This window comes from Anabrus simplex, chromosome 2 (assembly GCF_040414725.1).
Source record: "Anabrus simplex isolate iqAnaSimp1 chromosome 2, ASM4041472v1, whole genome shotgun sequence".
Taxonomy (NCBI): Eukaryota; Metazoa; Arthropoda; class Insecta; order Orthoptera; family Tettigoniidae; genus Anabrus; species Anabrus simplex.
This window is the reverse complement of record NC_090266.1, coordinates 47,010,853-47,038,847: the sequence shown is the minus strand read 5'-3', so window position 1 is coordinate 47,038,847 and position 27,995 is coordinate 47,010,853. Positions and strand designations below refer to the sequence as shown.

General features: G+C 40.8%; 1 protein-coding gene across 1 annotated transcript in view; it reads right to left on the bottom strand.

The window, feature by feature from the left end:
* The window catches only part of rtet (major facilitator superfamily domain-containing protein rtet), a 294,106-nt gene extending 286,122 nt beyond the window's left edge, over positions 1–7,984 (bottom strand). Inside the window, exon 1 of the mRNA XM_067140241.2 lies at positions 7,872–7,984. The gene's annotated coding sequence lies outside the window, so the exon portion shown is untranslated. The remainder of the gene's footprint in view (positions 1–7,871) is intronic.
* Between the last annotated feature and the right edge of the window lie 20,011 nt (positions 7,985–27,995).

The following is a 27,995-nucleotide window of genomic DNA, read 5'->3' as shown; positions in this document are numbered from 1 at the left end:
CAGAGCTCCAAAGACTGAATCTTCCAGCTCCTGCCCACTACATACCTGGTGTCTGCAAATTCTTATATGAAATGTTGCCAAATAGGTGGATATAGAGTGCAAATCAGCATCTTTGCCAGTGAATGGCCAGCCAGGAGTCCTGATCTCACATGAAGTGACAATGCCTCAGAGTGTCTCGCAACAAAGATACCAGACAACTGAATAGTTAAAGGAACCTCTTCAGATGGCATTTGCAACCATCACATAGCACATGCACAGAACAAGGTGTCACAACAATGATACTCTGGATGCTCAAGATGTTTAAATATAATTCATCTGCCAGTGCCAATAATCTGAAATGCAAGATGGAAAATAAAGTACATCTTCAGTCAAAACCTAGAGGGCAATAAAGACATTTGGACCACATTCAAGTCAATAGCAAGAGTAGAGATCAGACGTTACACACTACAAATTGCAAAATATCACGGCAAAATGACACTAAACAATCCGGAAAATATGTATGATACTCTTTTACTAGTGGCTTTACGTCACACCAACACAGATAGGTCTCATGGCAACGGCGGGATAGGAAAAAATGGGAAACCATGGAAAACCATCCTCAGGGCTGCCGACAGTGGGATTTGAACCCACTATATCCCGGATGGATGCTCACAGCCGTGTGCTGCTAACCGCACAGCCAACTCGCCTGGTATGTGTGGTACTAATCAGTCAAAAGTCCTCCCTGTTTTTTTTGTTTAAACAAACACACAGCTATAACTTGCTATAAGAAATCAATATACCGTATTTGCTCGCATACAAAGGGCACTAGGAAAGTTTGGCAATATGCTAAAACGGTTGGCTGGACACCCGTTATGGTGAGGGATGAAAAGAGGGGTGAAAACCGGTCTAGAAGACAGCAAGGCACGACCTTCATACCAGTTTTTACCAAGCAGTGGGACTGAAAGCAAGTTAAGATGTCAGTGTGGTCTAAAGGTGAATATCACACAATTATACGATACAATTTTGCTCGTGGATTAACTGTTGACCAGTGCCTGGAGGAAATAACTCCTGTGCTGGGGAAAGACTGTCCACATCGGACAACAATTTTTCGCTGGTACAAAGAGTTCCAGAGGGGATATTTTAGGGTTGAAGATGACCCTCGTTCTGGGCAACCGTCTGATTCAGTGACTGAGGAAAACATTGAAGCTGTGAGGAAAATGTTGCACCAAGAGAGGTGGTTGACATGGCAAGTAGAAGAGACCCTCCATATCCCTGCACCAGCTATTCATTCAATTCTACACAACCATCTCCATGTTAGAAAGGTTTGTTCCCTTTGGGTGCCCCATTCACTTTCAGAGGAACAAAGGGCACATCGAGTGAAATTGTGCCGAAAAATGCTTTTAAAAAAAGTTTGAAAATGGGACTTCATGTAACGTCAATAGCATCGTTACAGGTGACGAAACTTGGCTTTATTATTACGATGTCCCAACAAAATCCCAGAACAAGGTGTGGCTGTTTGAAGATGAGGGTACTCCTGTGACTGTGCGAAAGTCAATGAAAGTGAAGAAGTGATTGCAGTATTCTTTACTAAACGGGGCATCCTGACTCGGGTTGTGCTAGAAACACAAAGGACAGTTACAGCGAAGTGGTACAGTGAGACTTGTCTGCCTCAGGTCATCCAAGCTCTCAAGCAGCTCCGTCCAAGGTCACAGCTCAACACTTAGCCCTTGCATCATGACAATGCTCCAACACATCGTGCTAATGTAACAATGGATTTTCTTGCCAGATCAGGGTTGACAGTGCTTGATCACCCTACATACAGTCCTGATCTTGCCCCATGTGACTTCGCATTCTTCCGAGAAGTGAAGATGAAGCTGAAAGGGCGGCATTTTGCATCTGACGAGGAGCTTCTGGCAGCATGGGATCAAGAGTGTGAAAATGTAACTGAAGGAAAGTGGCAGAGTTGGTTCAGTGACTGGTTTTGACATATGGAGAAGTGTATTGAATGTGGTGGAAATTATTTTGAAAAAGTCTAAAGCGTTCACTCACAGTGCAAAACTTTCCTAGTGCCCGTTGTACAGCTTGCCACCGCGTATATCTCGCACCCCATTTTTAACATTGAAATTGCAGGAAAAAAAACCCCCCACACCTAACTCGCATTAATTTCTGACATTGTCAAAGACATATGGTACATATACAAAATTAAGTTTGGGTATTCCGTGGATGTGCCTACATTAAATATTGGGACTGTACCAATTGCTGTTATGGTACTTTGTACTTGAAAGTACAAGAAGAAGCTGTATTTCCTTCTACCTGCAGAACGGTTGAGGCTAGCCGTTGTAATGAAAATACCTAACTTGCAAACCCCCGCCCCAAGGTCGCATTCCTAGCCAGTCAGTCACACTCAGCCATTCCTCTCACTCTTCAGTCTCTGTCAATACGCTTATCGCTACCCATCGGGCAGAGCTGATCATGTGAACTGGGAGTGTTTCCCTTTCCATGCAGTCAGATGATCACGGCATTAGGTATCGTCCATCTGTTGTATTTTCAACAAGAACCAGTATTCTGCCTACACGTTTCATTGTTGTTTCTGAGTTAAGTTTTCTTGTGCAGGTCGAACTGTAAGTTATGGAAAAGCGTGGGAGTTTTTTTGTTTTTTTTTTGGCTAGGGGCTTTACGTCGCACCGACACAGATAGGTCTTATGGCGACGATGGGATAGGAAAGGCCTAGGAGTTGGAAGGAAGCGGCCGTGGCCTTAATTAAGGTACAGCCCCAGCATTTGCCTGGTGTGAAAATGGGAAACCACGGAAAACCATCTTCAGGGCTGCCGATAGTGGGATTCGAACCTACTATCTCCCGGATGCAAGCTCACAGCCGCGCGCCTCTACGCGCACGGCCAACTCGCCCGGTAGCGTGGGAGTTACACGGCTGGGTTTAAAACTCAAAGTGATAACATATGCTGAAGAACATGGTAACAGAACTGCTGGCTGAGAATTCAGTGTAAGTGAATTTAATGTTTGTTACTGTCAAACAGAAAGCTCCGCTAGAAACCACCAACTGAACACACAAGGCATTCAGAGGGCCGAAAACTGGTAAGTTTCCTGAGCTGGAAAACGAGCTGCTTCATTTTGTTACAGAGTTGTGAAATGATGGCTTTAGTATCTCACACGAGATGCTACATTTCAAAGCGTGTGAACTAGCGATTAAACGAGGAATCAGCTGTTCAGATCTGAAAGCGAGATGGGCAGCACAAATGCATTGGACGGAAGTCAGGATGATGCAGTATGGGATGGTGACCAGAATGATGCATGCCAGAATAGCTCTGAGATTGAAAGCAGTGACAATGAATGGTGTAAGTAAGCCAGTTGTCATGTTTCAATAGCCTAGCGCAAATTTTACGTTTTTTTGGGAATACGGTCTTTTGCACACAAATCCCTGCATAAATCATGCACCAAAAATGGTCACACTTATTTTTGGTCAAATATAGTGTGAGTTATATGTGAGCAAATATGGTATATCAATGCAAAATTTAAATATGAGGAACATAAATATGGTTTGTGGTGAGGGTTACTGTAGTCACGTCCTAGTTCATGAACCATGGGCAACAGCTGAGTGACGTAGAAAGTGGTCCCGAGAGTCGGGATACCAGTTGCTACGGAATAGGAGTTGTCATCTCAGACATGTTCTGAGTCGTGGCCCTCCTTCTGTTCACGCAGCTATGACTATACTATCCAATGATGGTCCTCAAATTGTTAAAGAAGGAATTTTCACAGGGACTACGTGCAAGTAGATCAATATCCTGCTTCACAGAATTTGCTGTGCTCAAGAAATTTTAAGAAAGTCTCGGAACTATGAGAGTAACGCAGTCCCACTTCTACTTGACAAGCCTAGGTTTTCAATACTGTTTAACTCTTATATATCATGTCTTTTACCCCATTAAAACAATGGAAAAGACTGTGACATCGTGTGCTCTAAGGTGGGTTGTTACTACATGCACTGAACAATATCTGCACAGTGTGAAAAGTGACATCCATGTGTATCGGATTCCATGTAAGCTGGAAGGTCTCCCGGCTATAATCACATCAACAGTCACTTAAAACTACAGGCACACATGCTTGTATTCCAACAACAATATTATATCAGGTGGCAGTCCGGCTCAATGGCTAAGTGGTTAGCGTGCTGGCCTTTGGTCCAAAGGGTCCCGGATTTGATTCCCGGCTGGGTGGGAGATTTTAACCTTCATTGGTTAATGCAGATGGCTCGGGGCCTGGGTGTGAGTGCCGTCTTCATTATTAGAATTCATCATAGCTGGGGGCCCCATCCTCACAGAAGTGCAGGTCGCCTATACGGCGTCAACCTGAAAGACCTGCACCAGGCCTCTTCGGAGGCCACACACCATATATAGGTGGCAGTGAGCTACAGCAATACTACAGACCGGGCTCACGAATATCAGTGCCTCAGCTCCGCGGAGTTACTGTCTTCTGTTGCCATTAATGCTTTCACGGCCCGTACTTATAGACATGATACTGTATAGGCTTTTGGGCTTATATCGTGTCAAGAAAATAAGGTGAAATTCTTAACGTTTCGCAGAAAACTGTGCTCTGTATCCTCAGAAGAAATCTCGACTGACCACGAGGAAAGCTTCTTAAACAATGACACTTTGAAATCTGGACACTATAATGAAGTGAAAATGGTACGAATTTGGAAAACGAGACGAAATAACAATATTGAAAGGACAGGGCTGGCAACCAGGTATTACTTAATTGATAGCCAATGTCCCTGTTGAAACTGTTAGGATTTCTACGTATTTTCACAGCTTCCCATATAATCCTGCACCTGTAGTGTCTAGTGTGGGTAAGAGCTCGAGCGTCTTGGAACATGACATCATGACCCGATGATAGAGCGTGCTGAGCTATTACCGATTTGTCTGGTTGGTTGAGACGAATATTACATCATGTTCTTTGATACGGGTTACTTCGTCTCGGTGTTTTCCAAATTCGTAAGTTCCTTGTCACGAGATGTTTCATTCCAGGCTTGTGTCTATATCAAACACCTGTCTATGTCATATGTTACGCAAACACGTTACGTGGAAAGCTTAGTCTGACTGTGCTGGTTCGGTCAGCTTCCGCTTCGAACGCTAGCGTTGTGCCACTTCCCGGGGGCCATCTGATGGCGAATGAACGTACCATTTCCACTTCTATTATAATGTCCAAATTTCAAAGTGTCATTGTTTAAGAAGCCTTTCTCGTGCTCAGTCGAGATTTCTTCTGAAGACGCAAAGCACAGTTTTCTGCGAAACATCAAGAATTTCACCTTATTTTCTTGACACGGCATAAGCCCAAAAGCCTATACAGTATCATTATTGTCTTCTGTTTACTTCTCGAGGCCTTCTTGCAGCATATGTGGTCGGGGTGGTCGACAAGTCTGCCAACCTCACTAGTTAAGGAATAAGATGAGGAGGCATAAGCCCCCAGGACAGGAAAGAATGGAAGGTAAAGTCATACAAGACCGTTTGGACTGGTTAGGGCAGGGGTGGAGAAGAACATTGGTCTAGATAAGGTAGGGTAGGGCCTGGACAATACCAGTGATTTGTGGACAAGCAAAAGGGGGTGTGGGGGCATAAGACCCCAGGTCAGAACAGTTGGGCCCCTGTGCAAACACTATTGGTCTGCACTAGTCAGGGACAGGGCAATAGCAGCGTATTCTATCTGGGCTAGTGGTGAAAAGTTGAATTACAATGGTAATACTTTTTTCATAACTGAGATACATGGGGCGATTACAGCGCCTTCTATGGGGTCTAGTGGTGGAAAGCTGTACACCTTTTTTTCCGTACTTTTTGTAACATACATTGTCCCACGACGAAAACAGCACATTCTATTTGGCCTAGGGCGATAGAGCATTGTATGTTCGTGTGTCCCCACCTGTATCACTTCTATTTAGCCTATTTGTGCATTTTTCTGCCCAGGTTGGTAATGCAATCTAGTTATTGTGATAGATAGGAATGACGTTACATCCAACTTTACGTTGGCCAATACGAATGCAAGTAGCCACTTCAGCAATGGACAATGGCGAGTGTTGCTCTTGATTAAGTTATAAAAGTAAATGTACTTCTGGGGGCGGGCTGGTGGGTTCCAGGACATCAAAATGAATACATCTCTCCTCTAAAAGCAATTCCAAGTAAGATTTGCATAAATTCTACTTCCTAATAATGCTTCTAAGATTGGTGTGCATAGGCCGTATTTTTACCTGAACTCCTCAAGTTGGTAGTTCTTAATGTTCTTGCTTTTAATGCCCAGTGAACAGAAAAGTGTAACGGGCTGTCCATTGATTCAGTGGAGTATTCTACAAAATACAATTTAAGAAAATGAACTTGCCAAAAGTTTTTGATTATATAACATAATCTCTTTGTGAATGTAAGCAAATAAGCTTTAAGTTTTACATAACTGCTGATACCAGGATCACAGACACGAGACCTCCAAATTTACGTGGAATCCAACCCACAGGCATATGGATTAAGTAATTAAAGAAGTAAAGTCAAATCTTTGCTCAATTTTGTTAATAAAACTTTTACCAGTACAGTTCTGCAACAACTTGTAGGCCTATCCTAAAATAAGGTTCCTAGAAGGAAACAATAATTTAATTTCATCGATTGCAAATGTTAAAAATATTTAAGCTCTTTAGGCCTTACTTTCTTCTTCAGCTTAAGTCTGACTTCCTAAATTTTCTTATTTGGTAGCACCATCGATCATTACAAGTGTTATGAACAGGCAATAAAACCTGCAGATTATGTCCCAGAGAATGAGAATTAAATTACTGTCAGCATGGATTTGACAATCGTCAATAAACTGGAGACAGACAGACAATTTTGGCAATAAGAGTTTCCTCAAAATAAAAAAACACAGACAGGATTGAGTCATAAAATGATACTGACATTAGGTTTCATGATGCTCAGGGTGCAATGGTTCTCTTCATTGTGATGATTCCTGCCAGTGACACACAGTAGCATAGCCAGGATCGGCCAGTGGGGAGGAAAAGGGGGGTTATAGTTACAAAATGATGATAGAACACAATGAAAGTGCATGTGTGGTGCGCGCATGCATGGCTTCGTCATTACAAGGACACTGCCAAGTGAATTATGTTAATATTCAGCATGCAGTACACTGCAAAATCTTACATTAAAATACAGAACAAGTACAATACGATCAAGGTCAACAGTTTTACAGCGAATGGTATGTTCAATTTAAGATCTAAAATCCAACATTGGAGGCTTCTTAGAAATTAGATCCAAGAGATCTGTTGGTTCTACAATGATGTCTCTGAATGTTTATTTAGTTTATTGTCAGTTTGTTTATTTTATTTTTCGTAACATTTCCCGGGGGGGGGCGGGGGGGGTTCTAACTACCTGTAACCCCTTGTGACTACGCCCCTGGTGACACATGAGAACAAAGTCAGAAAACAACTGTCGAAAACCAGTCACCTACAACAGAGTTGTGGGCACTACTGATGGCATAAAAACCTTAAGGGTAGACAAGCACAAAGGTGGTCGAACAAAACACAAGTAATCTCTTCCAAATCTGGCCTATTACAAATGATCTCAACGGTAATGTTTAAACAGGAATCAATTTACGAATGTGTCACTAGAATGTCTATGAAAGTGTAACATATCGGATTATTAGTATATTTATATGTCATTTCAAACGAAGGAATAAATACAACAAATGATTATTATTTTTCGTTTGAACACTCACGATTGTAGACAAACAAAGAAACTTAACCGCTTAACCTACATGCCTTCTCATGTTTAATAACCTCTTAAACCATACACCAGAACGTATATCACACCGAACGAATGATCATATCCGATGTCCTGAGTTTATTATTTGATACTTACTTGTCTCCTGCCACAATAGCAAACGATAAACTAAAAATAACACAAAGTGGTCAAGCACATCGTCTGGTTATCCGATTCAAAACATCGTTCATCACGGCTGTAGCATAGGAACGTAAATACTGTCACAGAGACACTCCAGGTTGACCAACATCCATACGAAACAAAAGTTTATGTAACCTCTGTGAACTACAGACATTCACTCCTGATGCGGCGTTTCCTCAGAACTTATACTTTTCCTGTAATTTGTTTGCCTGGTGTTTATTATTGACTTCGTTTTTTCCTCTAATTCCTTATACCGTAATTATTGATGGGCATTCGGTACTAGTTCCGCAACGAAGGCACACTTTGGTGGAATTCTCCATGGCTCTTTACCTTGTCCACTGCGAACGTCTGGTTCTTTCCTTTCTCCTAATATATTCATAGGTTAGAATCATATTTCCACCCGAATTATCGCTTTCACAACACATTCTTTTTCTCTCGTGAATATGAATACATCTGTAGCCTGTACGGTACTGGGCGGGAGTATCAGCTGTTTCCGTGCAGTCGATCCCTCTCGATCGATGAGCAGTGTGACAGGGTAAATGAATTTAGTCGTTAGTACTCGATGCCAGTTGGTCGCTCTTGATCGTTCGATGCCCTGTGTGACAGCGGGCCAAGACAGAGAAGATATTCACATTTTTGCGTATGCAGGCGACATAAGCTCCACAAATCTGCACAAACTACAGAGTGCCATACATACAATTGTAAAATGGTGCCAGAACAACAACTTCTACATTGTGTTGTGTTTGAGTCATCATTCCATAGACTGGTTTGATGCAGCCTCCCATGCCACCCTATCCTGTGCTAACCTTTTCATTTCTACGTAAAGGCAGGTCTCCACTGATTAACATTTAACAACAACATGTTAAATGTTAAAAGTGTTAAATGTTAACTGGTGACACCATCAACATGTTAAATGTTAAATGTTGAATACTGTTTCATCTAACATTGTGTCCACACTTAATAAACATGTTAAACTTAACTTTCTTTGTTTATATGTAGGTAGTTCATCTTATCAGTTTGCGGTAATAAATTTAGGTGGTGTCTAGTATTTTCAAACAAGGACAATGGACTCAGATGAAAGAGATTTGGCCTTTGTTATTGCCACTGTTGCTTCTTGTTATGATTTACAAATGCAGTTTTATTAGACACATTTCCTCCCCTCATCCTGCTCATTGCTTCGAAAGCAAAACACTATGAAGTATAAACTTCGTCCGTTCCCGCCCCCCGACTTCAGACTTTTTCTGATTTTTTTGCAATACCGGTACTCGACTGTACTGGGAGCGGAGGTACGCTAGGTATTTTTCGATGCACTCGCGGGAATAATTATATAGAGTTCGTGGAAACTGTCGGCTTTCTTCGCTTTATCTCTGTTTCCTTTGATGAGACATCCCACAAACAAGGCCTTTCTATTATATCATTAATTAAGTCCAAAGGAATCTTGCTCCACTACATTTCTGACTATAAATTTTAGTATAGTGTAGACAGAACGACACGCGTACGCGTACCGGTACTGGTACTGTATTTGTAGCTTATAACAAAGAGAATGAGAGTTGCGGAGTGTTGAAACTATAATCCTACTTCACGAGAAGCACGTCGTTTGCGTCGTTTGGCTATCTGTTGACATGGAAACGGCAAGGAAGTTGCCGAAGCTGTGCCAACATCTCACGAACAACGAATTGACTTGACATGTTTTCCACTTGGAGCGGAAAACACGCCAACATGTTAAAAGTGTTAACCTCAACATTCTGAGTTAACAAGCAAAGTCAATTGGAAGATACAAACACAATATACATGTCAATTGTAACATGTTAAATTTAACATGTTGGTGTTAAATGTTAATCAGTGGAGACCGGCCTTAACTATTGCATCCTACATCTGCTCTAATCTGCTTGTCATATTCATATCTTGGTCTACCCCTACCGTTCTTACCACGTACACTTCCTTCAAAAACCAACTGAACAAGTCCTGGGTGTCTTAAGATGTGCCCTATCATTCTATCTCTTCTTCTCGTCAAATTTAGCCAAATCGATCTCCTCTCACCTATTCGATTCAGTATCTCTTCATTCGTGATTCGATCTATCCATCTCACCTTCAGCATTCTTCTGTAACACCACATTTCAAAAGCTTCTATTCTCTTTCTTTCTGAGCTAGTTATCATCCATGTTTCACATCCATACAATGCCACACTCCACACGAAAGTCTTCAAAAACATCTTTCTAATTCCGATATCAATGTTTGAAGTGAGCAAATTTCTTTTCTTAAGAAAGCTCTTGCTTGCTTGTGCTAATCTGGATTTTATGTCCTCCTTACTTCTGCCATCGTTAGTTATTTTACTACCCAAGTAACAATATTCATCTACTTCCTTTAAGACTTCATTTCCTAATCTAACATTTCCTACATCACCTGCCTTCGTCCGACTGCACTCCATTACTTTTGTTTTGGACTTATTTATTTTCATCTTGTACTCCTTTCCCAAGACTTCATCCATACCATTCAGCAACTTCTCGATATCTTCTGCAGTCTCAGATAAAATAACAATATCATCGGCAAATCTCAAGGTTTTGATTTCCTCTCCTTGGACTGTGATTCCCTTTTCAAATTACTCTTTGATTTCCTTTACTGCCTGTTCTATGTAAGCATTGAAAAGGAGAGGGGACAAACTGCAGCCTTGCCTCACTCCTTTCTGGATTCCTGCTGCTTCTTCTTCTTCAAAGCCCTCGATTCTTATCACTGCAGACAGGTTTTTATACAGATTGTAGATAATTCTTCGTTCTCGGTATCTGATCCCTATCATCTTCAGCATCATAAATAGCTTGGTCCAATCAACATAATCGAATGCCTTTTCTAGATCTACGAATGCCATGTACGTGGGCTTGTCCTTCTTGATTCGATCCTCTAAGGCCCCATTCACAGTGCAAACGTAACCGTAAACTTAACGACGTAACGTAACCGTAAAATTAACGTAAAATTTGTGGTATTCACAATGGAGGAACGTAACATTAACGTAAGGAGTACACAGCAGCCAATCAAAACACTGCCATGTTATTTAGTACGGAAGTCGGGTTTTGGACTATCTCGCAGTTTTATATTTCAATACCTCGATGGAATCAAACAACGTGGTAGCGGAATTCATATTACTTCAAACATCTATTGCTTTGCACCTGGGAAAAGACGAAAAGGCGATCTAAACAACGATGCAGAAAATGGGATCATCCCTTGAATCAAATAAGGTTACGGTACCGGTACCTCAATGCGATTTCGGTAATCTAATGTAAGAAATGACCCTCATCAGTTCGTTTTGGACATGTGGATGAAACCTGAACTGTTTGCCTTTCTTACGATTTACTTCCCCTTTGCTAATAAAAAGGATTGTAAGGTCTCCTTTACCGACATCTATGCCCCTGTCTATCACACCCCGATAAGATATTTGGATCTATTTGTTTGGATGATATCGTTTTCGTAAACTAGTAGTCCGTCATAATGTTAAGAAATATACAGGGACACTGTTTTATTTATGACAGGGATTGTCTCTCGTCCGTTCGCCAGCGCTGCGAGCTTGTCTCCTGCCATTTACCGTCAGATTTCATTGCTACAGGATATTTATTTCCACCTATTATTCTTCGGTACAGCGTATTTGTAATTCTTTTTCCTTCTATCATACATAGCCTATACACAAAGACTATTTTGAAAGAGAATTACAAGTGTTTCGTCGAAAGAAGTCATTATATCGTGCACAACACACAATGTTTACCTATGCTCTGATTGGCTGGTTCTTAAAGTTAACGTAAAATTAACCGCAAGAGCTTGGAGTTTGCAATCCCTTAATTTTACGGACTCGCAGTTAAGTTTACGTCGGCGCATTGTAAATGGATCCATTAGATAAGATGGCCGCTAACTTCTAAGTTAACGTTAATTTTAAGTTTACGTTACGTTACGTTTGCATTCTGAATGGGGCTTAAGATCAGACGTAAAGTCAAGATTGCTTCACGTGTACCTAAATTTCTTCTGAAGCCAAATTGATCTTCTCCCAACTCAGCTTCAAATTGTTTTTCCATTCTTCTGTAAATAATACGTGTTAAAATTTTGCAGGCATGAGATACTAAACTAATGGTGCGGTAGTTTTCACACATGTCAGCACTGGCTTTCTTGGGAATAGGTATAACAACATTCTGCCGAAAATCGGATGGGACTTCTCCTGTCTCATATGTCTTGCACACTAAATTAAATAACCTTGCCATGCTGGTTTCTCCTAAGGCAGTCAGTAATTCAGAGAGAAAGTCATCAATTCCAGGTACCTTGTTCCTATTTAGGTCACTCACAGCTCTTTCAAAGTCTGACCTCAAAATTGGGTCTCCCATTTCATCAGCATCAACAACCTCTTCATGTTCCAGAACCAAATTATCTACATCTTTACATTGATACAACTGTTGGATATGCTCCTGCCATCTTTCTGCTTTGTCTTCTTTCCCTAGAAGTGGCTTTCCACCTGAGCCCTTAATATTCATACACCTAGATTTCCTTTCTCCAAAGGTTTCCTTGATTTTCCTGTATGCAGCATCTACCTTTCCCAGGACCATACAGCCTTCGCCATCTTTGCACTTCTCCTTCAGCCATTCTTCTTTAGCTGCCTTGCACTTTCTATCCACTTGATTCTTTAATCGCCTGTATTCTTTTCTGCCCTCTTCATTTCTAGCATTCTTGTATTTTCGTCGTTCATCAATCAGGTCTAGTATCTCCTGAGTTATCCACTGATTCTTAGTTGATCTTTTCTTCCTTCCTAACATTTCTTCAGCAGTCCTACTGACTTCATTTTTCATGACTCTCCACTCCTCCTCTATAGTGTTTCCTTCAGCCTTTTCATTTAGTCCTTTTGCAACATGTTCCTTGAAACAATCCCTCACACCCTTTTCTTTCAACTTGTCTAGATCCCACCTCTGTGCATTCTTTCCTTTCTTCAATTTCAGATGGCATTTCATGACCAACAAGTTGTGGTCAGAGTCCACGTCTGCTCCTGGGAAAGTTTTGCAATCCAACACCTGGTTTCTGAATCTCTGCCTAATCATAATGAAGTCTATTTGATACCTTCCAGTGTCTCCAGGTCTCGTCCACGTATACAGCCGCCGTTTGCGGTGTTTGAACCAAGTATTGGCAAGGACTAAATTATGTTCAGTGCAGAATTCAATCAGCCGACTTCCTCTTTCGTTCCTTTGTCCCAATCCAAATTCTCCTACTGTACTACTCTCTCTACCTTGGCCTACCACTGCATTCCAGTCTCCCATCACAATTAGATTCTCGTCACCTTTTACATATTGTATTAAATCTTCTATCTCCTCATATACTCTTTCGATTTCTTCATCATCCGCTGAACTAGTAGGCATATAGACCTGCACTATTGTGAAGGGCATTGGTTTGGTGTCTATCTTGACGACAATAATTCTTCCACTATGCTGGTCGTAGTAGCTTATCCGCTGCCCTATTTTCTTATTCATTATTAAACCAACTCCTGCATTTCCCCTGTTTGATTTTGTGTTTATAATTCGGTAGTCGCCTGGCCAAAAATCTTGTTCTTCCTGCCAACGTACTTCACTTATACCAACTACATCTAACTTTAGCCTATCCATCTCCCTTTTCAGATTCTCTAACCTACCACAACGATTCAAACTTCTAACATTCCACGCTCCGACTCGCAGAATGTCAGTATCCATCTTCCTGATGATCGCCCCCTCTCGTGTAGTCCCCACCCGGAGATCCGAATGGGGGACTGGTTTACCTCCGGAATATTTTAGCCGGGAGGAAGCCATCATCAGTACATCATTCATACAGAGAGAGCTGCATGTCCTCGGAAGGTAGTTATGGCTGTAGTTTCCCGTTGCTTTCAGCCGTGTAGCAGTATCAACACAGCTAAGCCATGTTGAGTATTATTACAAGGCCGTATCAGTCAATTATCTAGACTGTCGCCCTTGCAACTACCGAAAGGCTGCTACCCCCCTTTCGATGAACCATTCGTTAGTCTGGTCTCTCAACAGATACCCATCCGATATGGTTGCACCTGCGGCTCGGCTATCTGCATCATTGGGACACGCAAGCCTCCCCACCGCGGCAAGGTCACATGGTTCGCAGAGGAGGACTTCTACATTAACAACACGAAAACGGAAATGATGGTCTTTAGAAACGGAGGTAAGATACCTCACGGAATAGAAATCACTATCTCCAACAGCAAACTCAAAATAGTCAACGATTTCAAATACTTAGGGGTCACGCTACAACCTAGCGGCAAATGCTTTACAAAACACATAACAGAAAGAGCTGCGCAAGCTATCCTAGCAATAAATAACATCAAGCACATATAAGCATATAGCATGGAAACAGCAATGAAATTACTCGAGGCCAAGATTATTCCTATCCTAACATATGGCATTGAAATTATATGGCCTGACCTCACCAGGAAAACCCTAGCTACCTTGGAAAGAGTTAAAGCATGCTTCCTGAAAAGAGCTTTAGGTGTATCCAAATCAACAAGATCCCGCCTAACATATGTACTAGCTAGAGAATCATTTCTGCTAGAGGAAAACAACCTTCGTGCTCCCATCTACCATAGCAGCAGATCAAGAATTACAAGGTTTCAGGGACCGCCGCCTAGAAATTTGGTCAGAATTCTACAGCACGGGTGCGATGATCGATAGGACCTGGACCAAGACCAAGACCAAGTACAATATCTCAGACCTTAACCGACCTATCGAAACTGTCAATAATGGCGGCAGCTGGGGTGCTAGCATGCGTTTGTTTTGATTTGTGTAAGCCGTGTTGTTACCAAATATTTATGGATATTTGAATATTATTAATCGTACATGATATTTATTTATGGTCTTAAGAAGATTATAGTTCCTCTTTCAGTGCCGTAAGAAGCTGTTTGTTCTCAAAGAGCTTATTTATTCCAACAATGTCGGTGGTGATTATGTTAATTTTGATTCTCGTGTTCTTCTCCGAAAGTACTTTCTTTATTTTTAGTTACCTATGCAATATATTTATAGTTCAATGTGCTGTGTGCCTGGATGTAAGTAAGAGCTCAGTGTTCCCGTATTCAATAGACCTAGTATTAAGGCAAAATTGGGTTAAGAGCATTCGTAAGGAAAACTTCGAAACGAATCATAGGACTAATAATGCTGTGTGCATTAATCATTTTATCATTTTTGAAATCAAATATATTCTTACGGATGACATATACCTATAGACGGTGGTGATCTAATTCCAATATCGCGCAAACTTCCGAAGTTAAAACTAATGATGCCTATCCTAGCATTTACCTTATCAGCCAACGTACCTTACTACAAAGAAAATTAAATCAGTCCCAGAAAGATCCGGAAAATCATGACCAAGATTTATGATTTAGAGACTAAATTAATCTTAAACGTTGGTGCAAGAATGATGTAACTTAATTAATTTTCAACGTTTTAGAGTGAACATGCGTAAACTAAACCTAACCCCATTTCCCGTGAGTTAACTTGAGGATTATGTTCTTTTTTATATAAAATACAATTATACCATCAATTCTGATGAGTTTTAAGGTGACGAGTGCTTTAGACGGACAAGTTTATCATACAAATATCGCTTGTACCTACTCAACAATACAGGTGGATTTCGGAGGGTTGAAATTTTGTTGGGGAAATTTGTTTGCGTGTTTTACATAATGGGCTGTGGTTAATGGTGGTGTTACATAATATTTCATGTAAGGTTAATAATGTACTTTGTTGACATCTTTATATCGTATTTGCTGACCGGAGATTCATATGTGAAATATGTTTATACTCTGTGTTTCAACCTGACGTTGATACAATAATTCTCCCTTCGTTTTATCCCCTCTGAAATTTCATTTAGACTTACAATACGCGATAACGCTACTTATGGTGTTTAATTATTCATATTTTGAGTTAGTGAGTTGCATTTCATGAGGTTCGATTTGTCATATTTTCTTTAGGTGACTCGGAATAAACATGCATAACCTTTCCCTCAACCCCTCATATCGCACGCCGATGTCCGCCATGTTTTTTCTGCATTAGGGTCTGATGTAATTGTAGTTGGTCTTGCCAAGACCAACTACAATATCTCAGACCTTAACCGACCTAACGAAACTGTCCATAATGGCGGCAGCTGGAGTGCTAGCATGCGTTTATTTTGATTTGTGTATGCCGTGTTGTTACCAAATATTTACGGAAATTTCAATATTATTAATCGTACATTATATTTTTAGTCTTAAGAAGGTTATAGATCCTCTTTCAGTGCCGTAATGAGTTGTTTGTTCTTAAAGAGCTGATTTATTGTAACAATATCACTGGTGATTAGGTTAATGTTGATTCTCGTGTTCTTCTCTGAAAGTATTTTCTTCATTTTTAGTTTCGTATGCAATACGTTTATAGTTTAATGTGCTGTGTGCCTGGATGTAAGTAAGAACTTCAGTGTTCCCATTTCCAGAAGACCTAGTATTACGGCAAAATTGGGTTAAGAGCATTCGTAAGGAAAACTTCAATCCGAATCATAGGACTAATAATGTTGTGTACATTAATCATTTTATCATTTTTGAAATGAAATGTATTGTTAGGGAAGATATTATTTACCCATAGAAGGTGGTGTTCTCATTCGAGTGCCGCGCAAACTTTCGAATTTGAAACTAATGATGTCTATCCTAGCATTTGCCCTATCAGCCAACGTACCTTACTACAGAGAAAATTAAATCAGTCCCAGAAAGATCTGGAAAATCATGACCAAGATTTATGATTTAGAGACTAAATTAATCTTAAACGGTAGTGCAACAATGATGTAATTAATTTTCAACGTTTTACAATGAACATGCCTGAACTAAACCTAACCCCATTTCCCGTGAGTGAACGTGAGGATTATGTTTTTTTATCTAAAATACAATTATGCCATCAATTCTGGTGAGTTTTAAGTTGTCGAGTGTTTTAGATGGTCATGTGTATCATACAAATATCGCTTGTACCTACTCAACAATACAGGTGGATTCTGGGGGGTTGAAATTTTATTGGAGAAATTTGTTTGCGTGTTTTACATAATGGGCTGTGGTTAATGGTAGTGTTACATAGTATTTCATGTAAGGTTAATAATGTTCTTTGTTGACATCTATATATCTTATTTGCTGACCGGAGATTCATATGTGATATATTTTTATACTCTGTGTCTGTTTCAACCTGACGTTGATACAATTATTTTCCCCCCTGAAATTACACTTAGACTTACAATACGCGATAACCCTTCTTTTGGTGTTTAATTATTCATATTTTGAGTTAGTGAGTAGCATTTCATGACGTTTGACTTGTGATATTTTCTTTAGGTGACTCGAAATAAACATGCATAACCTTCCCCTAATCCTCTCATATCGCACACCGATGTCCGCCATGTTTCTTCTGGATTACGGTCTGATTTAATTGTAGTTGGTCTTGCCTGGACGTCAACAAACTTCGAGATGAGACATGTACTAACGAGACTGTCTGTGCACGGCTTCCATCATCACCTCTGCAAAAACAAGTAGTACCACAATCCGATGATGACTTGCATATGCCAACTGTGTGAAAAAAACGTGTGATCGTTACCACATCGAACTGTGTACAAAGCGAACAAAAACCATAAGTGAATACGCAAAACTAAGTAAATAGAAATAATATTTAAATTATTTCTTTTGTTGTACTATGCACATTTGTGCGCACTTCCAATATATATATACCTGATGAGGCGTTGCCTACGATATATACAAGGCCGGGAAGTGGACCGATAGAATGCGGGTCCACCGCCTTCTCGATCCTCCTATACTGCCTGATCTATGCGAGCCATTTTGCGACTACGCTGCGACAAAGTTTCTCCGCTAGATGGCAGACATAGACGCACAATGTTCTAAATGTATTCTAATGACGACAGCCTACAAAACACTATGCAGTACGGTCATATGTTCACTGAAGCTGGTAAATTACATCAGTAATATTAAATATCGGCAATATTAGCTGTATAAAGTGGCAGTTGGCCTCTTCATGCACAATTTAAAGATTTTCGTGGACGAAGGCTTGGAGTGGTACCGTACATTTTGTGTTCTTGCCAACGCAATATCGAATACCGTAATAGAGATCTTACGAACTTGTTTAGGATAATATCACTAACAGTTTGCTGATGTTCTTTGACCTCACACTGTAACAAAACACATTCGGAAAGGATTTTTTATTTGCTATTCGTTCTACGTCGCACCGACACAGATAGGTCTTATGGCGAGACGGATAGGAAAGGCCTAGGAATGGGAAGGAAGCAGCAGTGACCTTAATTAAGGTACAGTCCCAGCATTTGCCTGGTGTGAAAATGGAAAAACATGGAAAACCATCTTCAGGGCTACCGACAGTGGGGTTCGAGCCCACTACCTCCCGGATGCAAGCTCACAGCTGCGCGCTCCTAACCGCACGGCCAACTCGCCCGGTATTCTGAAAGGGAAGACGTCGCAAGTCCTCGTATTACGCTCTTACGTTTGAAGGAGTTCGACAATAGGGCACAGCAGCTTAAACAAACTCCTGCAGATGCTTCACCAGAGCAACAAAACAAGGTTTCGGGTATCAAACTCTTCCTCTGTCCTGATGCATAATCAGTTCCATTTAGCGGTGTCTAGGCTGTGAGATGTTGCTGACACAAATGCCACACTCCATCCTCTCTTCAAAAACACGAACCTAGTACCCGCAAAATAGGATTTGCTTTCCTGTTTCTAGTTTGATTGGAATATTATCGTCTGGATATCTGAGGTTGTCCAAAATGTCTAAATATGAAGACGTTTGTTTTGTGATTGTCCGTCACAATTCTTATCACAAGGAATCCACTGTCCTCCACGGCTTTAATCACCTTCTGAAAAAATCCGCAGCCTGTTTCCAGTCATTCGACCGGGTCAGGAATGGAATGAATGAAGCCCCCATCTGGCAGCGATGATAGGAATTGTCCCAGCTGCCGAAGCCTGTCGCACTCCTCGGGGTAATGATTAATGAATGACAGATGAAATGAAATGTTATTCGAGAGTGTTGCTGGAATGTAATATGACAGGGAAAACCGGAGTATTCGAAGAAAAACCTGCCCCGCCTCTGCTTTGTCCAGCACAAACCTCACATTGCGTGACCGGGATTTGAACCACAGAACCCAGCGGTGAGAGGCCGGCGCGCTGCCGCCTGAGCCGCGGAGGCTCCATCACCTTCTGAAATGAGGTGGAAAGGCACAGATGCGGGAGTAATCTGAGGATATCCAATTACTTCCTTTATTAGATCCTTGCCCAGATAAAGCCGACAGCGGCTTTTCTCTTAATTCCCTTCTAGACGGTATTTCATGGAGTCCTAGGTTTTCTGGCTGCGAACCACCTTGCCGAGATTGGCAAAATGGTATACAACAATTGAATATTTCGGGGAAAGAACCTGAAGTTTCAGTTATACGAAAAATATACCTTGGACGAACGGAAAGAAACAAGTACCAACACCTTAAAATCACTTTTGAAATATCTATAAGTATAACATGATTAATTCATTTCACAGTTCTATACAAAATATCTCTTGTACGAAAGGAAGTGACCAGACACGTTGACTCATTGTACGAAATAACTCAGGTTTTCACACACATTCATGCACCAATAACACAGTGCTACACCCACACTGACAGCGAAGATTGTGCGTCTACTGCTGCACTCTTCCGGCGACTTGGAGAAATCTTGGTAGTCGCGCCTTCCTATGTTAAACTAGTGGCATAGAACAGGCGGTATAAGAGGATCGAGACAGCGGTGTGCGGGTCGTAAGTAGTTTTACGAACGTCCGCTAGAGGTCTAGACATTGTGCTATGGTGTTCGCGCGAATTACATTCAATTAATAGTACTTGTTGGTTTTTAAGGACGTAGAAAACTACAAATATTGAAGTTAGGACCACCTAAATGTGATTTAGAGTGATTGGATGTAAAGTAAAGCACATTTAAGTGATATTTGGAATTACTTTAGGCGAAGTGCAATAAATAATAAAAGCAATACATTAAACTGACTTACCATGATCACTGCTCTTATCACTCACATTTTTAAGATCTTCCAGCTTAAATGCTTTGTCTGAAGTTCTTTTCCTAGTCAGGAGCATCTGTAATTGTACGAGCTTCATTGTGGAGTATTGGTTTTAAAAGTTTTGTAATGAGAGTTACAGTCAGTGCTCTCTGATCACACTCGTCACATTTGAATTCCTCAGCGAACTTTGGAACAACAAAAACGTTAAGGTTTTTAAACTAAATTCGTATTGCCCAGATAACGTAAGGAGTGACGCGTAAAATTTAATATATTTTGTAGAAAGTAAACAGATTTTCTTGAGGAACAGCGTAATGCTCCACGATCTTTCATCCAAATTAGGCACATCAGCGGACTATCAGTATTGGCCGAGGATATCTGTCCCAAGCATGATTCACAATGGGAATTTACCTCCGCAACTCGAACAAGATAACCTACATGGCCAAGGAAGACAACTCTAGAGTGGCAGGTTTCTCTGAAAAGGCATGGTGCCATTCCTAATATCAATAGCGTTTAAGATAATACAAAACTTGATAATATCTTAGGCCTATTAAAAATAGTACATCTAAAAGAAAATACTATAATCGGGAACTGATTAGTTAGCTTACCGGTACCTTCGAGCGTCTCGTCAAATAATTCCGAAACTGTTGTTGGTCAAGATTACGATTATAGTGTACTCTGGGCTTGATAGCCATTTAATCTATGATAAGGGATCCTAAAGTTTCCTCCACGCATTTCAAATTCATGGCTTCCTAATGGAGCTTGTCTTTAATGAGGGATGTTATTCCATTTTCTCCATTGGAAAAACCGACGTAATTCGTAAGTCTCTTCTGATGCGGAAGTCGGAGGCAGTGAAGGGATCTAATGAATCTGTAGCCCATAAACTGAAGTCTCAATATTTAAAATGTAAATTACAGACTCTGGATGACATCCCAGGCAGCCAAAGAGGACCTAATTCGCCTCCCTGTCTGGATATAGCAATTCCCCATTTCTCCTTTAAAACTGGATCGGCGGGAAACGATTGAAAACTCCAATATTCTCCTATCCTTGACGAAATGAACTTACAGTACGATATGCCGTATTTTATAGTGTATATGAAATCTACTTGGAGTTCATTTGAACACTAACAATAAGTGAAATTTATATGTAAACGTATTAAAAACACTTCTTTCCATATGTTCATACACTACAGCACATGAAAACTATAGCACGATGTCGAGACATCTAGCGACGGTACTGCGAACCTAGTTGGGGACGGTTTTTATGGTCGGAACTAGCGCACATTTCCCGGCCTTGTGTATCTCGTAGGCAACAGATGAGGTTATCTCACACATCCAGGAAAATTTGAAGAAAGCAATTTGTTTATTTCCCTTCACCCATTGAAATAAACAAGCATGACTCTTTGGTATAACTGCTGGGCAGCAAGGTACCGGTAGTGAAGTCCTTTACCGACTAGTCATGTCTGGTGTTTGCAGAACAGGGAGGCGCTTCCGTAACTGGTGTGCATATTTAGGGAGAAGAAAATGCATAGAAAAATAATATGTAGCGCGACTTTAAATAGGGAAAAGGAAGAGGGATCCTTCCTTTACGCTCATCAATAATCGATCCACCCAACCTTGGAAATAATCTCACTTATACAGAATAGACTGAAAATCAAAGAAAAACGACTTTTTTCAGTGTTGCGTTCGAACCACACCCGTCTCAAACTCCATATACTGCGTGGTCTGTGCCGCGAGAATTGCGTTTACAGCGATAAGGCAGATGGCAGCACTTACCGCACAGACGGCACATGGTTAAATGAGAGTTCGTCGGTAAACACCAATATAAAATGAAAAATAATCCGTTACATGTTACTAATTGAGAAGATAATGCACATATAGAAACTAACATTTCACATTTGATCTTGGCATAACATATAGATACGTAAAACGTATAAAATCTTACCAGTTACAACAGATACGGTAAATTAGGATCATCCCACTGCTGTATGAGACATACAAAATTCAGAATGTTCTCGATACGAATAACGGAGCACATTTTAAATCGTTTTCTTATAGTTATTTACCAGCAATAAACGCACAAATTTTTCTACCACTGTTTCGCTGACCCTTTGTTCATGACCAGATTTCAGGATACGTTTTATAGAACATACTGCAGTGTGTGCGTTCGTCATGTCATTATATCCATCACCCAATCTCACTACACTAAATAGAGCTTATATTGCGTCTCCAGAAAATCATCGAGTGAAAACATAAAATAACCCATCCTGTAACAAATAAGACACATATACCACCATAAATTTCACAGTTAGCGAGACAGCATCTACCGTCTCATTAGACAGACACTTCAGTTTTTCACGCTTCTATTCCAACTGAATTATTTTAACGTAATCGACGAAATCATCATTAACCATTATAGTATTTTATTAGCTGATGAATAGAAATGCACACAATTTGGGTTGTTTTGCTGAATGTGCTGAGTTCTATCAATGACGTCGTGGAATGTGAAAAATATGTCAAATGATTCCGTGAAAACAGGGCGAGTTGGCCGTGCGCGTAGAGGCGCGCGGCTGTGAGCTTGCATCCGGGAGATAGTAGGTTCGAATCCCACTATCGGCAGCCCTGAAAATGGTTTTCCGTGGTTTCCCATTTTCACACCAGGCAAATGCTGGAGCTGTACCTTAATTAAGGCCACGGCCGCTTCCTTCCAACTCCTAGGCCTTTCCTACCCCATCGTCGCCATAAGACCTATCTGTGTCGGCGCGACGTAAAACCCCTAGCAAAAAAAAAAAAAGATTCCGTGAAACACACCGTTGATTTCGCGTATCAAAAGTCTAAACTTGTGTTTTTAAACGGGCAAGTTTTCCTTTCGTGACGCGAATAGCAGCAGTAACCGCTAGGGAAATATTTGTACAGCAGAACATTCATATTTTCCAGATTCCTCTGTTTGACGTGTTTTTCGTAATACAGAACAGGCTTGACTGTCAAGTATCTCTGGATGCGATAAACTTCTTTCACATATTGGAGGCGATGATGCCATTTCAATCATTTATCTAGTTAGGAACTGGGATCTCACATGTATCAAATCGTAGTAGTCAAAACTGAAAAGAAATTTACTACTGGGGTCACACTGATGAGTCACACAAGTTCTAACTTTTCCCTCTCCAAAATGTTTAAACATAGATACGTTGGTTCTATGATCGTCAGTCAATGGCATTAATCATTTCTGAACTAAAAGGAATAGATCGGAGACTTCTAAGCCTTTAACGAGAAAGTAGATAGTACGAATGGGAACATTTTTGAACGTCCATTTACAACAAAACACAACAGTCTATTCACGAGTGCAGGAGACTTCCCAGTATCTGTGCATCTTACACCTTCAACATTGACCACGCAAACGAACTTGTCACTGGTGCGGTCCTAGGGGAGCCGTACCTAATTAGCCGTTTAATCGGCAATCACTGTTACACTCCTCTCTGTTGGTCTGAAAGTTTCACAATCACCACTCTTTCCATCATAATTGGGAATTCCCGACACCACACTCACCATTTCCCGTTTAGTCTACTTATCCTGAGTACTCTGTGACAGACCTGACACTAGAGTATGAGTGCTCCCATATTATGTCTAACCATTTGGATACAATTCTCCACGGTATACAGTACCGTGTGATTTGTTCTGACTGCGCGGATTTTGACTTTCGAAAATTATGGATTTGATCTAAAAGATAAACGGCCTTTTGTTCATTATATTTAGCTGCGTCCTTTACTTTATTCAGACGATCAATTTCTGGGTTGTCTTCGAATTTCTGATGTAGACTTTTAAGTTCATTATGGTTAGTCACCAGCTTTAATCGCAGTCTCAGAATTCTCGATCGGAGCCTTTAATGTTTTTCAGATGAATGCTGTCATTCTTACTCCTTGGAATACTGACTTGGATTGAGACATCATTGTTCACATGAATTTCGTACTAGTCATCCAATGTATTTCCTGCGGTTGAAGAGCTTGTTTCTTCATAGATTTGTTCCTAAGAGGTACCTTGTCAATGTCTGGTCTTTTATGGAACTATTTTTCTCAACTATCTTCGGTCTTTCCACCACTCCTCCTCCAACACTGTATCCCAGTCCAAGTTTCTTTCTCTAATACTACATTGGATGGTGCCCTTCCATCTCAATCGCGGTCGTCCACACTCATTCCCTCCTTGCATTTTCACTTCCATCACCTTTCTTGGCATTCCTTCATCACTCATTCGCTTTATGTGCCCTAACCATCTTAATCGAATCTTCCCTATTTTATCATTCATTTTTCCAATCCAAATTCTTCCCGGATTTTCTCATTCCATATTTTGTCTCTTCTACTCTTCTGTATCATACTCCTGAAGAACTTCATTTCGGCTGCCTCTATTCGATTCTCATCCTTCCTTGCCATTGCCCAAGTTTCTGCTCCAAAACTGGTTATGGACACGTAATACATCTTGTACATAGTTTCCTTGGCTTCCATTGGCACATCTTTATCCCATAACATGTTTCATACACTATGATAGAAACAGCTTCCAGCTTGAATCCTCTTACTAATTTCACCATCCAGTCGAACTTCCTCCAAGAATTCACTCCTCAGGTATTTGAACATCTACACTACTTCCAGGGCGTTGTATGCAAGTCTAATCTAATCTTTCCATTCTCCCCCCCCCCCTAGTCATAATAAGAGTCTTACTCTTTTCTACACTTATTTTCAATCCACATTCTTCCATCTTCCTATTCACCATATCCAACTGTTCTTGAACGTTCATGTCCTTTTCTCTCCAAACCACATCATCTGCAAATAAGAACATTTTCATTTCTCTTCCTCCATATGCTGCTTTTGCTGTTCTCATGATATCATCCAGTACTATTGTAAACAGGATTGACGATAGAATATTCCCATGTTTCAGTCCACTAGTGATTTTGAATCAACATTTCCTGCCAACTTGTGTTTGCACGCAACTACAACATTCCTTGTACATTGCCTTGATAATTTTTATTTATCCCTGTACAATTCCTATTTGCACTAGACTTTCCCAAACTTTTGTCCTGGGGACACTGTCATATGACTTTTCAGTGTCAATGAATGTTGTAACCATATCATTCCCATACTCCCATTGCTTTTCCATTAGTTGTCTCATAATGAAAATGGGCTCTGTTGTTTACCTTCCACTTCTGAAAACAAACTGATTCTCCTGCACCGGTATTTGATTTGCAACCTTATCTCCTTTTAGTATCATCTCCATTATCTTAGAAACATGGGATATCAGAGTAATACCCCTGTAGTACTTTAATACTTCCTTATCGCCTTTCTTGAAAACTGGGATGATTATTCTTTTTTGCTAATCCTCAGGGACATTTTTTCCCCGCTGAAAATCCCGAGAACTCAATATATCCACTGCAGATCTACAGCTCCAGCTGCATTTATAATCTCTACTAAGGGCCGATGACCTTCGATGTTGGGCCCCTTAAAACAAGCAAGCAATCTCTACTAAAATGTCATCTATTCCAGCAGTTTTTCCATTCTTTATCTTTCTTAATGCATTTAAATTTCATTCATTGTAATTTCATTATCCATTTCTTCATCAATTAGTTGCCTTTCCTGGTGGTCGGTTGAATGACTGTCATCAGTTCTCAAGTTCAGCAACTTCTGAAAATAATCTCTCCATCTATTTCTTATTTCTTCTGGCTTTGTTGATATTATGCCGCCTACATCCTTCTCAAATCTGGTGTTTACTTGATCTCATTTTTTGTTTCTGAACATACCATAAAATAACGTCTTGCTCCCCTGCATATCATCTCTCAATTTCTGTGTGAATAAGGCCCAGCTTTTCCTCTTTTCTTCTTCCACTACTATCTTGGCCAAATTCCTTGCTCGATAGCTGCAGTTGCTTACGTGCGGCCAGTATCCAGTAACTGGGAGATATCGGGTTCGAGCCCCACTGTCGGCAGCCCTGAAGATGGTTTTCCGTGGTTTCCCATTTTCACACCAGGCAAATGCCGTGGCTGTACCCTAATTAAGGCCACGGCCGCTTCCCTCCACTCCCTACGCCTTTCCTATCCCATCGTCGCCATAAGACACGTCTGTGTCTGTGCGACGTAAAGAAAATAGCAAAACAAAATACTTTACCTCCACATATTTTCTTCTACTTTCTTCAGGATTAGATGATTTCCATGCCATTTTCTTTTCCTTCACTTTAATCTTCACGCTAGCATTCCACCAGAGTGTCCCTTTGTATTTCATATATCCAATTGTTCTACCACATACCTTTTCTGCGCATCTAACCAATGCTTCCTTAAACCTTTTCCATTCATCTTCAACATTCCCGATCTCTGTCCTGGGTACCGAGGGTACTATTTCCATTTAAATTTCTTCTGGTATAATTTTCTCCTTCAACTTCCAAACTTTAATTCTTTTCCCTCTTCTTAACGGGGGGTTTTCCAATCTTTCGCACTTTCAGGTTTCTTATCACAACTCTGTGATCTCCAACAAAGTCTTCTTCGGGCATGAATTTAACATCCAAATGGTTCTTCCGATGTTGTTTCTCTATCATTATATAATCAACCTTAGTCTTTGTTCGTCTGTTACCGAGCTCGATAGCTGCAGTCGCTTAATTGCGGCCAGTATCCAGTATTCGGGAGATAGTAGGTTCGAACCCCACTATCGGCAGCCCTGAAAATGGTTTTCCGTGGTTTCCCATTTTCACACCAGGCAAATGCTGGGGCTGTACCTTAATTAAGGCCACGGCCAATTCCTTCCCACTCCTAGCCATTTCCTGTCCCATCGTCGCCATAAGACCTATCTGAGTCGGTGCGACGTAAAGCAACTAGCAAAAAAAATGTTCGTCTGTCTCCCCAACCATACCTTGTAATCTTGTGAGTGTTCTTCTTCCTAAACCAGGTGTTTCCAACAATCGTTTGGTCCCTCGTGCAAAAATCCACCAACATCTCACCTTTTGGATTTACATTTTCATATCTAAAGGGCCCTACAATGTCTTCCTTTCCTTGTCTTTCCATTCCAAAATGTGCATTTAGATCTCCCATCAATAGCACTTCCTTATCTCCAATCCGTCTCTCCACTTCCTCTAAAAAGTCCTCGAGATGATCATTAATGCAATCCGTTTGCGGGGCATACAACTGAAATATACTTTTCATGCCATTTTCGAACTTCAGTTTCATCATCATCCTACCACTGATGCATTTCGTAGATTCCACATATCCCTGGGTTTATTTTCTATGTATAATGGTCAAGCCATTTTTGCCTCAGGTCCTCCGCTGTAATACTGCCTGTATCCTTCTTTTAGAGAAATCTCTCCCGTACCCCTCTTCTTTGTCTCACGCAATCCAAGTATGGCTATATCCTTTTTCATTCATGAAGTCAACCAGTTCGTCTGACATTCCCGTCAGTGTCAAGTCATTTACTGTCGCAATCTTGATGTAGTTTTGTACTGGTTGCCCATTTCTCACAGTTCCTCCAGCACCCGAAGAGCTGTGCAATGCCCTAACTTTTTCCGAGGCAATATATCTCCTTTATCCATACAGGCTGTTATTGCGATTGGGTCGCCACACCCAGGCATTTAATACCTACTGCTAGGTTCAAAATTATGCCTCCCCTAACATGGAGACAGACGCCTTCGTAGCCGCTCCTCTGGAGTACAGACGCTATGGGTTTGTCCCTTCCACAATCTCCACCGTACCGAAGTCCATCTTCTCCTTAAATATACCATGAAAATATTGCATAATTCAAACCTTTAACATCATCAAATGGTAAGAGATTAAGAGGAAACATATTCGATGCCACATAACAATATTCATTCCAAAAGGGCAGCCCACAGCTGGCAAACAATCATGCTGAAAACATTCCACTTCCCCAAGAAATACTTCTCGGACCACGAAAACAATCACACACCTGAATTTACATTGTCCAGATATCTTTATTAGGTGTAGAAAATAGTGTGGCTCTCTTAAAAAATAAAGCTAGCGCTAGTAACCCAACAGACACCGA